We start from the raw sequence: 13,564 nt of genomic DNA on the forward strand, positions 1-13,564 counted from the left end.
TTCCTTCCAGCCCGCGTCTCTGGCGTCTCCTGCGCTGGCAGGTGATTTCTTTCCCACTGCGGCACATTACACACTCCCCATTCACAATTCTACCTCCTAAACCTTTCTCCAGTCAACAACCTTCATTGTCACTATTTCAAGCACTAATCATTCTTTCCTGAAAAAACCTCTTAAGAGCCCCTCCAACTCCAATCTATATTGTTCACTGCCACCTAAACTACCTAACTCTACATCTGATTATAATGTTCACCTTGCTTGAAACGATGCCTTCCAAATTGCCTAGAATTCAGAACAACCCAGAATTTATAAATTCTATCTATCTGGCTCATATGTACCTTTTCAGTCTCATACTCACATGTACTCTACAATTCCCTCTGCAAATTACTTACCAGCATTCACATAATAGTTTTTCATGCTTCTGTACCTGTATATGTTGCTCTTTCCTTTACCTAAAATGACCTTCTTCCATGTCCACTCCAATTACTCATTCAAGATCTGGTTTAAATATCGTTCTCAACCATCTTTAGTAGGGAGATTTAATGAGCCCTGAAACAGCGTGACACATATCATGATATTCATGACTTTAACCCAGGACCCAGATTTAAAAGACTACAGAAGGATACTGAATTTCCTACCCATTTAATTATTTCATTAAGACTCTGGAGAACACTCTAATTTCAATCAAGTTTTCCTATTTTTGTAAAACTGAATGGCACAAAAAAATATTCTTAGAATTTGACAAATCTAAAAGTAGGGAAGAGAGAAGTAAAATTTATCAAAGGAATGAATACGTGATGAAATATTGTATCGATCCAAGTTTATTTACCATATATGAATAAGCAATGAAAAATTATAGCTATAATAGAATTAACAAATTTTAACTTCTTTAATGATTCAGCAGCCACTTTAAATTTTTACAGCATTACTATGGTGCTATCTTTTTATAATCACAAATTTTAATATAAAGTTATAACATAAAAACAACATAATAAATCATTATTTAAGCTTTCTGGCTCTTTGGACTTGGGTTAAATGAGAGTTTTACACATAGTAGTGGATCTTTAAAGAGAAATTTCCCTCCATCTACTGAGAAAAACAGCAAAGGCCTATACCTTTAGAGAAATTAAAAACTGTACCAGGTCATTAGTTCTCGTTTTTATGGAAGCATCATAATATACACCAAAGCTTCAAATATCACTAGCGTAGAGGATATCTAAGACCCAAAGTACTTTAATGAATAATGGGGGGGGGGTCAGCCTTGATTTTTTCTATATTCAATTACCTGTATCTGCCAAGTTTAACACTTCAATGTTTGTTCAATTTTTCTGTCTGTCCTAAATAGTACCACCACAGTTCACACCATCAGCTCTCACCTGGACTGGACTAATTTACTTATTTATTTTAGAATATTTGCTTGTTTGGCTGCACTGGGTCTTAGTTGCAGCATACAGGATCTTTGATTAATAGTTGCACAACTCTTACTTGTGGGATGTGGGATCTAGTTCCCTTATCAGGATCAAACCCAGACCCCCTGCACTGGGAGTGCAGAGTCTTAGCCACTGGATCACCAGGGAAGTCCTTGGACTGGCCTAATTTAATTCCAACAGGTCTTTCTAAATCTAGTCTTGACCTATTAACATTTATCTTATACTCAGCCCTAGAATTATCTATTTAAAATACAATCTGACCATATCACTTAACTTAAAAACAATTGTTCATTGGCACACTAGTTTTTAATTAACATTTATTTAAATACCACTTACTGTATGCTAGTCACTGATTTAAGTGTTTCAGAAGTGTTCATTTACTCCTCATAACTACCTATGAAGATTTAAATAAGGAGATTTTATACTGTGTGTATGTGTGTGTGTAGTGCAACAGAGCTATGTAAGTAGCAGAGCTGAACACATGCATCTGATCTCCAAAGTCAGGGCCTCTAATCACTGCATTATGCTGCACCTATTTCCCAAAGTCCACATGCTTAACAGTGTATAAGGTCTTTGATTAGTATCTGGTCCCTTTCCACATTTCAAGTCTTACTTCTAATCAAGCCCCACATTGCTCAAACTCTAGTTAACACTGAGTACCTTGTAATGCACGCCTTCCCTCTCCTCACTTTGACACCTTTATTATTTTACTACTGCTTGTCCCCTGTCTGGAGTACTTTCCAGCACCTCAGCACAGTTCTCATAAGAGTGCACTGAATACATTCTGATGAAAGAATGAATTTTATGAAATGAAATGAATTAATTATAAAATAAAAGAATGAATTAATACCTCATAAGGTTAGTAAGCAAAAATTTAAAAAAATCTACTATTAATTATACTGATAGATATAAAACAACAACAAAAAAATATTTTAGAATTTAAGTCTCCAATACACCTAATGGTTATCCTGTTAAAACATACACAAACAACAACAACCAAAAAAACTTCCCCCAACCTTGGTTCTCCTTCAACTCTTTCTCATTGCTTCCAAACACTCATATTTGCTCAACAGCGCAAACCAAAACAAACAAATCTCAATTCTTCACCTTCTTCATTCCTTGTTTGTCTCACTTCCCATATCAAATCGGTTAATAATTTATACATACTCAATCTCTCTCGAATCCATTCTTTAAACCTTCACTGTCTCTTAAATAGTTATCACAGGCCTATCTGCCTCCATCCACTCCATAGCTGCATTTCCCACAATGCTGACAGCTGTCTTTTTAAAAGGGAAATCTAATGATGTCACTTATCACAAATTAAAATCACCCTCTGCCACCTCAAGGACAAAAAGAGTTCTTCTCAAAAACAATCAACTTGGAAGCTTACTGAAAATGCAGATAGCCCCTGATGCCCCCTCAACCATGGAATTTGCATTGCGTGAGTCTAAGACGAGCCTACAAATGAAAATGGTCCACGTGCCACCCAGCTTTAGAGGTCAGATCAGGGCAGTGTTCTCTATACTCATCATCACTCCAGCCATACTGAACTACAACTACATGTAACTTCCTCACCAACTAAGGGGTACTTCTGAGACTAGGTACAAATTAATTCTCCAAACAACATGACACGATTTCTTCAAAAATGTTTAACCAACATCTTTGTGAAGATCTCCTTGAAAACATCTTGCCAAGTATATATTGTGATTTTAGCATTATTGTTCTACCTTTGCACGTTAAATATGTGTTTATAAGTTCTAAGATCATTGAGGGCAAGTGCTGACAATCATGTTTGCATCACCAATGCTTAGAATATATCTAAATAAATGTTTGCTGGACAGAAAAATTGATGAAAATTTAGAAGAGAAACAAAAATAAGTAATGGTATTGGACAAGGGTTTTAAAAGTTGAAACCTAATGATATTCCTTGTACAAGTAATACAGTAGAAGGGCAAGATTTAAAAACAACTGCCAAAAAAAACAACTGCCAAGTGGGATGGGGTGGGAGGTGGGAGGGAGGCAGAAGAGGGAAGGGACATATGTGTACCTATGACTGACCCATGTTGACATGTGACAGAAACCAACACAATATTGTTATTATCCTTCAATTAAAAATAAATTTTAGCTCTGGCTTCGAGGCTCTATCGCTCCTCTGCAGTTCACTTCGGCTCCCTGCCACCCTCCTGTCTTCAACATGCCTGGCCCGGCCCCCAGTGGCACTAACATGGGCTCCTCAGGGCGCTCTCCCAGCAAAGCAGTGGCGGCCCGGTCAGCGGGATCCACCATCCAGCAGAGGAAGAATGCCAGCTGTGGAACAAGGAGCGCAGGCCTTACGACCTCAGCGGGCACTTGGGGGATGTGACGATTCAACACAGAGGATTCACCAGGGCTCAAAGTGGGCCCTGTTCCAGTAGTGGTTATGAGTCTTCTGTTCATCGCTTCTGTATTTATGTTGCACATTTGGGGCAAGTACACTCGTTCATAGATTCGGCTACATCCATCTGTCTGTCATCTGAAGAAAGGAAAAAATCCCAACATATTTTGGACCAAAACCATAGTGATTTTCTGTTCATGAGGAACAAATTTTCTGCAAGTTTACTGTTTTACAGGGAACTTAATAAGAATTAAAGAATCGATTTTTTTTCTATGGCTAATAAACTTTTTAATTCATTTTAAAAAATAAATAAATAAATTTTAGGGACTTCCCTGGTGGCCCAATGATTAAGATTCTGAGCTCCCAATGCAGGGGGTCTGAGTTCGACCCCTGGTCAGGGAACTAGATCCCACATGCTGCAACCAAGAGTTCGCATGCCACAAGGACCTGGCACAGCCAAATAAATAAATATTTAAAAAATAAAGTAAAAATAAATTTTAAAAAAACTGCCAAGAACTGTAATAACTGCGATGCTCAAGACTTATCTTGCACTCAAATTATAAATTCTCCTTAATATAAAGTAAATCTCCTTCAGGACATAGATCTTAGTTCTGTTTTTAAAGAGTCCAGTCAGTCAAAAATATTTTGTTTCCCGCTTCAGTATTTACAAGTTTTCTGAGGGAAAGGGAAGAACAAGGTGGATTCAAATAGTAGCACAGCACAGATGAATAAGATGCCTTATTTGCTTTGCTTCTCAGATCACAGCAGTCTCCCTCCAAACAAGTCCCAAAATGTGGAGCTCTTCTCTAAAATCCCAACACTGAACTTTACTCTCAGAATAATTTCTACAGGGATATATAATTCACTTAAATGTAGCTCCTTCAAAGACTTTCTCTGATCTTTATTCTTCAAACCACTGTTAAAATGTTTTAAACAATACGTGAATAAAACGAGGATTACTTAAATTAATATTTAAAATCCTAAACAAAATTTTCTTGATGGATGTAAATTGTTTTAATAAAAGGGGAAGAGGAGGTAAATCTGCCTTACTGAAGAATTCCAAATGACACGTGTAAACTGATACTCCCCTCACCAGGGCATGTAACTGGACACATTTCCAAAAGGTAAAGGAAAAATAATAACTTTAAAAGACAACTGACAAACACTACATTAACCAAGTGATGAAGGTTAGCATCACCAGTGATGTTTTGTGGGCATCACGCAGCCTCTGACATGATGTGATGAGAAGTGTACTTCACCTCTGCGGTATTTTTTTCTGAAAATCCACAACCCTTGTAATAATGAAAAAGCATCAGACAAACCCAGTTTGGGAGACATTTTACAGAATACCTGACCAGGACCTCAAGACTGCAAAGGTCATGGAAAACAAGGGAAGACTGAGAAACTGTCACAGACCAGAGGAGACTGGGGATACAAGACAACCAATTGCAAGGTGGTACCCTGGATTAAACCTAGAACAGAACGAGGCCATTAAAGGAAAACCAGCGAAATTCAAATCAAGTCTGGAGTTTAGCTAATAGGAAATACCAAGACTGACAAATGTACCACAGAAATATAAGATGTTAACAGTGGAGGAAATTAGGGGCAGGGTATATATAAGAACTCTCTGCACTATCTTTACAACCTGTCTACACATCTAAAATTATCCCAAAATAAAAAGGTATTCTAAAAAAGAAGGAAAAATGTGGAGTTATTTAATATTTAACAGTACAAATAAGGGACTTCCCTGATGGTCCAGTGCTAAAAAATTCACCTTCCAATGCAGGAGACACGAGTTCAATCCCTGGTTGGGGAGCTACGATTGCACATGCGTCAGGCAACTAAGCCAACAAAGCCCCAGTACAGGCCAAATACAATAAGCACATTACTTTAAAAAAAAAGAAGTACCAATAAAAGCTTTGTTAAAATAAAGATACAAATACACTCTGCAGTTTAAATAAAATGCTTGCAAGCAATATAATTTTATATTAAAAAACAGAGTTAGTCCATTTGGCATTGATTTACACAGCACTTCTTGCCTATTAAGAAATTTTGAAAATTCTTAAGAAATATACTTAAAACTATAAGAGCTATATTATTGCTTACTTTTATGAGTAAACAGTATGCTAATTCTCTTAAAGTCTCTAACAATAAAAAATATCTACTAAAGGATTTAGAGGCCTTTTATCCAATAATAGCAACCACCCTATGAATTAGATACTGTCAACATTATCCACTTACTGGTAAAAAATAGGCTTATTGCTCAAGGCTCACAGAGACTTCCCTAGTGGTTCAGACAGTAAAGCCTGTACTGCAGGAGACCTGGGTTCAATCCCTGGGTCAGGAAGATCCCCTGGAAAAGGGAATGGCAACCCACTCCAGCATTCTTGCCTGGGAAATCCCAATGAACAGAGGAGCCTGGCAGGCTACAGTCCACGGGGGTCACAAAGAGTCAGACATGACTAAGCGACTAACACACTTCCATAGCTGACAAAAATGATGCAGCAGGATCAGAATCTAAAATACTCATTTCGGTTTTAGTCAACAGCTTTGTCTCATTTTTTCTGCTAGTGCTTTTACCCTTTAAAAATAAAATAACAAAAATAATAGTAAATAATAATCAATATAATTAACTTTTTTTTCCTTTGGCCACAACGCACAGCTTGTGGGCTCCCCAACCCAGGCCCTCAGTAGTGAAAGCCCAGAAGCCTAACCACTGGACCATCAGGAAGTTCCCAATACAACTGACTCTTAATCTTCACCTTCCTTTCTTCTGCAGTCAGTATATTTTTCATAAAATAAACAAACATGGAAGGAAAGATGAAGAGATAAAATAGATGCCTTACACACACAAAATACTAGTATCATAAAACATATCCTTGTATCTTTGTCACAGATTAAAAATGAATTAAATCTACAACATGCAAATCCTTAAAAACATAAGCTTTCAACTAAATTCCTTAAAAATTTCCCAGATTCTTAATTTCACAGTTATCAAAAGAGTCTCTCAGAAAATTCGTATCTGCCTCAGTTAACTGTCAGTAATTCTGGTGAGCACATAAGAGCTCAACGAACAGATAATTGAAATGCAATGAGCAGAAATGCAAATGAAATTTGTCTAGTTGGGTAAGTTCACTTCTTACAGGTGAGTGTTCTGTGGCCCTGAAACAACTATTTCGGAAGTGCTACCTTGTTCCTGGGACAACATAAAATCTCTGTACAGGAAATATGAACACTTTTCCTTTATTCACCTTAATTCCAGAGAGATCCCTGGAAGTTAGCCACTACAAAGAACTACAGGATAGCACATTTCCTTACACAGAACCCCATACTCAATCAAACTTAAAAAGTGTTTATTTACTTATTAATACCCCTAGAGGAACTAAAAAGCCTCTTGATGAAAGTGAAAGAGGAGAGTGAAAAAGTTGGCTTAAAGCTCAACATTCAGAAAAGTAAGATCATGGCATCTGGTCCCATCACTTCATGGCAAATAGACGGGGAAACAGTGGAAACAGTGTCAGACTTCATTTTTGGGGGGCTCCAAAATCACTGCAGATGGTGACTGCAGCCATGAAACTAAAAGACGCTTATTCCTTGGGAGGAAAGTTATGACCAACCTAGATAGCATATTCAAAAGCAGAGACATTACTTTGCCAACAAAGGTCCGTCTAGTCAAGGCTTTGGTTTTTCCAGTGGTCATGTATGGATATCAGAGTTGGACTGTGAAGAAAGCTGAGCGCCGAAGAATTGATGCTTTTGAACTGTGGTGTTGGAGAAGACTCTTAAGAGTCCCTTGGACTGCAAGGAGATCCAACTAGTCCATTCTAAAGGAGATCAGCCCTGGGTGTTCTTTGGAAGGAATGATGCTAAAGCTGAAACGCCAGTACTTTGGCCACCTCATGTGAAGAGTTGACTCACTGGAAAAGACCCTGATGCTGGGAGGGATTGGGGGCAGGAGGAAAAGGGTATGACAGAGGATGAGATGGCTGGATGGCATCACCAACTCGATGGACGTGAGATTGAGTGAACTCCGGGAGTTGATGATGGACAGGGAGGCCTGATGTGCTGCGATTCATGGGGTTGCAAAGAGTCGGACACGACTGAGCGACTGAACTGAACTGAACCCCTTAAATAAATATACTTAAATATTTAAATGTACTTAAATATTGATTTAATATTAACTTATTAATATTACTTGTATGTATGCAGCATTACTATAAATATACTATGATAAAGCTGTATTAGGCATTTTCTGGAAGTTCCCATTCAAATGCCTTATACAAGCAAAACAGCAATATACGATCATGTGAATAAATGCCAATTTAAATGATACAGGCAATAAATGCTACCAGTTCTCACCATTTTAGAAAAGAAATTAGCAAACATAAAAAGTTATGAAAAGAGTCCACTTTGTCAAAAGAAAAAAGAATGTTGATTATGCAAGGCAATACCCAAGTAGTCCACTGACTACAGTATTTACCTCATTCTAGCTACTAACCCAACACGTGACCTTGAGAAAAGAAATTCTCTACATTTTAGTTCTCTTATCCATAAAAATACCAGTCTTTCACAAAAAGTACCTGACAGAACAAATGAAATGCCACGTTCAGACGAGATGGGGCGCGTTCAGGGTGGTATGGCCGTAGACAAAATGCCACGTTCAATACGTTTACAAACTTCTAGGAAAATGTTCAAAATGTTAGATGACAGTACCTTCAAAGGATAGTTTTCCAGCTTACACAAAAGCACAGATCAATCTAACTAGGTAAGTTTCAACTAAAAGCCACCATCTTTTAAAGAGAAAACAACAGATCAAAATAGCAAGTCCTTATAGTATCTGCATCCAAAGACTATAAAGCATTTCACAAGTAACAATTAAAATGTTTAACTGCCATGACAAGATTAAAAATTATACACACAGCAGAAATTAAACTAAGGTTCCACTTAAATGACTAGCCAAAGTGCCGTGTCAAACCAGCAACAAAGCTGAAACAACTCAAAAAGCCTTCACTGCACTAACCTAGTAATAGGCTTATATAATACAGCATCTTTCTTCATGAAATACACATTTCTCAAAACAATTGGCCTTCAGCAACTAAGAGTCACTCTACAGCTAAGCACTAGGAGAACAGGTTTGCTTTTTCTTTTCAGAAGTCATATATCATCAGTTTCTTGTTTTTGTATAGTTTTATTTTTAATAGAGCAACTTTTTAAGTTATATAAAAAAAAAGTTGTACAGTAAAAGTGGCAAAGAATTTCTACTTTAAACTATCTCTTTTTCCAAAGTGTATGAAAACTGATTACCAGTCATAAAGAAATATTTTCACAACAGAAAGTTACAGGCAAATAAAGAAATCTCTTTTAGGACCACAGCAGACATGACAGGCGTGGTTAAACCAACAGAGCCTCAAGTCCCTTTGGCAGAAGAGTGCATGACTCACTGCTTTAGAACTCAATGGGAAGAATTGGAAAATTCATTTCGATTGTCCTAAGGTTTTACTTTGTGTTTGTCTTTTAAGGTATCTGCATCCTAATGATGATAACTCCCATAGTTTCTATGGCTTACTAATTAAGAGGACAAATTGTGAATAATACGAATCACAGGTAAACAAAAAGATCCTCTTTTTTCTTGGACACTGAAAATATGAGCTGTAAGATAAAGTCACATATACAGTATCATTTATTGCCTAAGAGGGAGAAACATTTACACTGAAAATATATATATAAACAATGAAACATGGATGTTCTAGCTGGAAAACCAAAAATTATTATACTGATTTCTCCCTTCTAGAAACATCTCTAAATTTTTTATATACCAGAGTAACTGTATTTGGAAAAAAAGATACCAAGTAATTCTACTAAAAAATTAATCCATCCCAATCTCATTAAAAGTTTCATAAGTATAGGATTATTAAGAATTTTAAAAATTGATCTCCAAATTAAGCAAAAGATTCTGCCACATGTATTAGAAACATATCCAGATACACATTTGGAAGTAAAAGCTCTCATACTTAAATCAAATTATTTTAAACTCCTAATCAACTAGTAATCTACTGAAAAATCTTGGCTCTTAGTACACTCTTATAGCTACAAACACTAAGGGTTAGGATATGTTAGACACATAACACTAACCTCATTCCTTGCCACATGAACCCTTCTACTTTTTAATCACGTTAAAAATAACAAAAATATAAAAATGTATCATACACTGACAAACAGTCCTAAGGCCCATCAAAACCACATTTACAACATCAATTTGACATCCTTCTGAGAACATATATTCACATGAATGCTTGATACATGACATTATAATGACCTACCCTCTCTTAGGGCAGTACCTTACTACAAGATCTCTTCCAAAGGACAACACAAGAGAAAGGGTCTATATAAAGAGCATTTAACACAAATTACCTTATTCTCTCTTACTCACTTTGATGTTCATTATTTAAAAATCACAGATTTTACTGTTTTAATGCAAACTAAAGTTAAAGAAAACATCTATAATGTCTTCATTAGATTTTTGCAATATTTCTACTATTTTTTGCCAAATATTTCTGGCATTTGTTAATTTACATTTACTTAACTAAAACAATAAAAAATATTAAGAAGTGTGTATATATGTATATGTATGTGTATATATACATACAGGTAATATACAGACAATAAGTATTTGCTTTAGAGCAGGGACACTGCTTTTTACTCCACCTTGCAAAAAAAAAGGTAGAAACTAAAAACATGAGATTTTAAGATTTACTACATAGAAATGCCTTTGTTGTAGCACCAATTAGCATCAAATAACCTTACAAAACATAAGCAAGAGAAAAATGCTATGAAAGGGCAATCTAGCATTTCACAGCTTCTGCTCTCTTACTCCACCCAGTCTCCTCAGCTCAATGGCTGTTCACAGCATCCACAAATATTAGCCCATTTTTTAAAAAAAAGAGGTGGGAGAGGCACTGAAATAGAGCTAGCTCCATCAAAATCAAGATAAACAGAAATATTTTGTGAAAAATTAGGTTCCATTCTGATTTATAAAAATAACAGCTTTGTTTTAGGAGATAGATCCTCCCCTTGTGAACAATCCAAACAATGATCATTTATAATAGAACATGAAAGAATAAATCACCCTAAACAGAGACCACGCTTATGCTTTAATAAAAACTGCAATTTGCAACTGCCAATTATTTTGCAAAACTGTGTCCTGAAAGATACCCACGAGAGATTAAAAGGTAGCTAATGCCTCAGACCCAAATCAGAATTCTTTAAGTAAAAGCTTTTAATATATTCAACATTATATCACTAACGACCTACCCAACCAGGACATTTTTCCTGATTAAAAGACTGAACCCCGCAGCAATCAAACTCTGCTGCAGCAAAAAAGGAATTAAAAAAAAAAAAAATTCGAGCAAATACTACCGTGGCAAAAGGGGAGAGATGACATTACTGGTATGAAAGGCCCAAGCACGGTTTCCTCCGCCCTAGGCTCAGAATGAAATTCACACAAAACAACCCACCCCCCAACAAAAATAGAATTACCAAAAACGGCACAATTGTTTTGTTTAGCCTTTAAAACCTTATAAATCTCAAGGATTGTGTGTTAAAGTAGAGGTCGGAATAACAGTAACATCTTTCTTCTCTCCCGATTGCCTCTTAAGGAAAGGGGGAGGGGGGGACCTTGGCATGACATCGCCCATTGAGAACGGAGACCACAAATCTGGTTCTTCGCTTCCAAAGCAAAATTTCTTAACCAAAAGACTGATATAGATTGGACCCAAAAGGCAACCCAAAAAGAAAATCTCCCGTCTTCCTTCCAAGGAGTTTCTTGCTAAGTCACGGAAGAAAGGCAGAACAACAAATAAAGCCAAGCCACCTTCCGCTCTTGTCTCAGATACTGAAAAACCTCCTCCTCCTCTCCACTCTTCTGTTTAGAGACGTACTGTTAAAATTTGCCCACCATCTCAAAGGCATTTTCTCACCTGGGAGGTTAAGGCAGGCACTGCGTTTCCTATACGAGTGGGGAGATTCGAAGGAGAATGGCTGAGGGCCTCGAAGCTCAGTGTTACAACGTCAAAAGGCAGCTCCCGTTGAAGGAGCCGACGGCAGAAAAGAAAATCCTGCCGGATTTGGTGGGTGGATGCTGCGGATGGTTCGGTGGGGTCAGGCCGCTCCTCCTCAGTGGGTGCAGGGGCTGAACCACCGCATAGGGGGGCCAGGGAAAGGCTGGACCATCCTTCTCAGGTCAACTCCATCCTAAGGACAGGTGGGGGACGGAACGCCTGCAGGCCGGTGGACAGTGCCGAGAAGGCTTGAGCCCGGTCCCTGAGCGCCAGCCGCGGGGCGGGGTGGGGACTGCGGAGCTTCTCTCCCGCGGACAGGGAGAGGAGAGCCGAACCCTCTCCCCAAGATCTGAGAGCGACCTGCTCCCCACGCCCTTCCTACCCAAGAATACTTTTCTTGCTAAGTCACCAAGGGAGGAAGGCGATCCCTTCCCGGGGAAGGCCGCGGGTGGAGCCGCGGCGGCCCTGGCACCCCCAGAACCCGGGCCAGGGAGGAGGGGAGCGAGGGCAGCGCCCTACCCGGCCTGTCCCCCCCTCCTCCCGTGTCTCTCACTCAACGGCCGTCGCGGCCGCCATTTTGAGAGCGAGGAGAGAAGAAGAAGGAGGAGGAGGCGGCGGCAGGGGGAGGGGAGAATGGGAGGGAGGGGACCGGCGCAGCCACATCGTCAGGCCGCCGGGCCCGGCCCGCAGCCGCCCGAGCGCGGTGGAGGAGACATAAGGGAGGGCGCAGACCCTCGCCCGTCTTACCGGAGCGCTGCACCGCCGCCTCCGCAGGGCCTCTTCCGTCCTTCACTCCCATCCACCGGCGGGGGAGGGGGAGAGGGAGAGGGAAGGGAGGAAGGAGGGAGGGAGGGGAGGAGGGAGGGGGAGGATGGCGCGCTGGGCCCGGTCCCGGGGAGGGGGAGGGGAGGGGAGCGGGCGGGCTCCTCAGCCGTTCCGGGGCTCGAGCCCAAGCCCGGCGCTCGCGGTGGCTCTAAGCTCGCGCCCGAGCGCTCCCCTCCTTCTTCTTCTCGTTCCCTGGACCCCGGGGTCGCTGCTCGTCCGCTCGCTCACTCGCTATCTCGGCCGCTGGACTCCGCCGCCGCCCCGCCGCTCCAGCTCCGTCTGTCACAGGAGCTGCCCCAACGCCCTGACGTCACCGCGCCGCCGCCGCCGCCGCCGCTGCCGCCGCCGCCCCAGACCCGCGGGGAAGAGGGAGGGGAGGGGGGCCGGGAGCGGAGGAGGGACTGCGGCGCATGCGCGGGCCAGGGCCCGGCCCTGAGCCGCGCTGCCTTCCGCTTAGCAGGCTGGCGGGCTGATGCGGCTCGGCGGTGTAGAGAGGTGGGGTGGGGGACAAGTGTGCGCGAGAGGTGCTCATTTTCGCTCAGCACGCCTCTGCAATCTGTGCAAAGGCTCTCAGTAACATTTTCCTAGACCCTCGTCTGATTGCTGCGGCCCCTGGTGAACTCCGGCTGTCTTCACCTCCACGCCCTGCTCTTGCTCGCGAACGGAGAGCTCTCCGTTTCCCCCGGCCAACAGCAGGGACCATCTGGCACCGTGGATTCCGGGCCCCGATGGGCTTCAGAAAGCGGAGCCCGGGCCAGGATGTCGCCCCTTCTACCTTCGGCCTTCGGGTTTATTTCTCACGGACCGGGGAGAGGGAGGGGGAGTAGATTGGGTTAGTCTGGGGAGAAGACCTGCTGGGATGCCTGGTTGTTAGAGATTTT

General features: G+C 40.8%; 1 protein-coding gene and 1 pseudogene across 3 annotated transcripts in view; one reads left to right on the forward strand and one right to left on the reverse strand.

Moving 5' to 3' along the window:
- PAFAH1B1 (platelet activating factor acetylhydrolase 1b regulatory subunit 1) overlaps window positions 1-12,980 on the reverse strand; it is a 68,411-nt gene extending 55,431 nt beyond the window's left edge. For 2 of the 3 annotated variants that reach the window (XR_011468024.1, XM_070390228.1), the window contains exon 1: window positions 12,606-12,980. The gene's annotated coding sequence lies outside the window, so the exon portion shown is untranslated. Of the gene's footprint in view, window positions 1-11,777; window positions 12,052-12,605 lie in introns of all 3 variants that reach the window. The other variant, XM_070390229.1, reaches the window with a different exon arrangement.
- LOC138992129 (protein transport protein Sec61 subunit beta pseudogene) lies at window positions 2,851-3,957 on the forward strand (annotated as a pseudogene).
- Window positions 12,981-13,564: the final 584 nt, after the last annotated feature.

Source organism: Bos mutus, chromosome 19 (genome assembly GCF_027580195.1).
Source record: "Bos mutus isolate GX-2022 chromosome 19, NWIPB_WYAK_1.1, whole genome shotgun sequence".
Classification (NCBI taxonomy): domain Eukaryota; kingdom Metazoa; phylum Chordata; class Mammalia; order Artiodactyla; family Bovidae; genus Bos; species Bos mutus.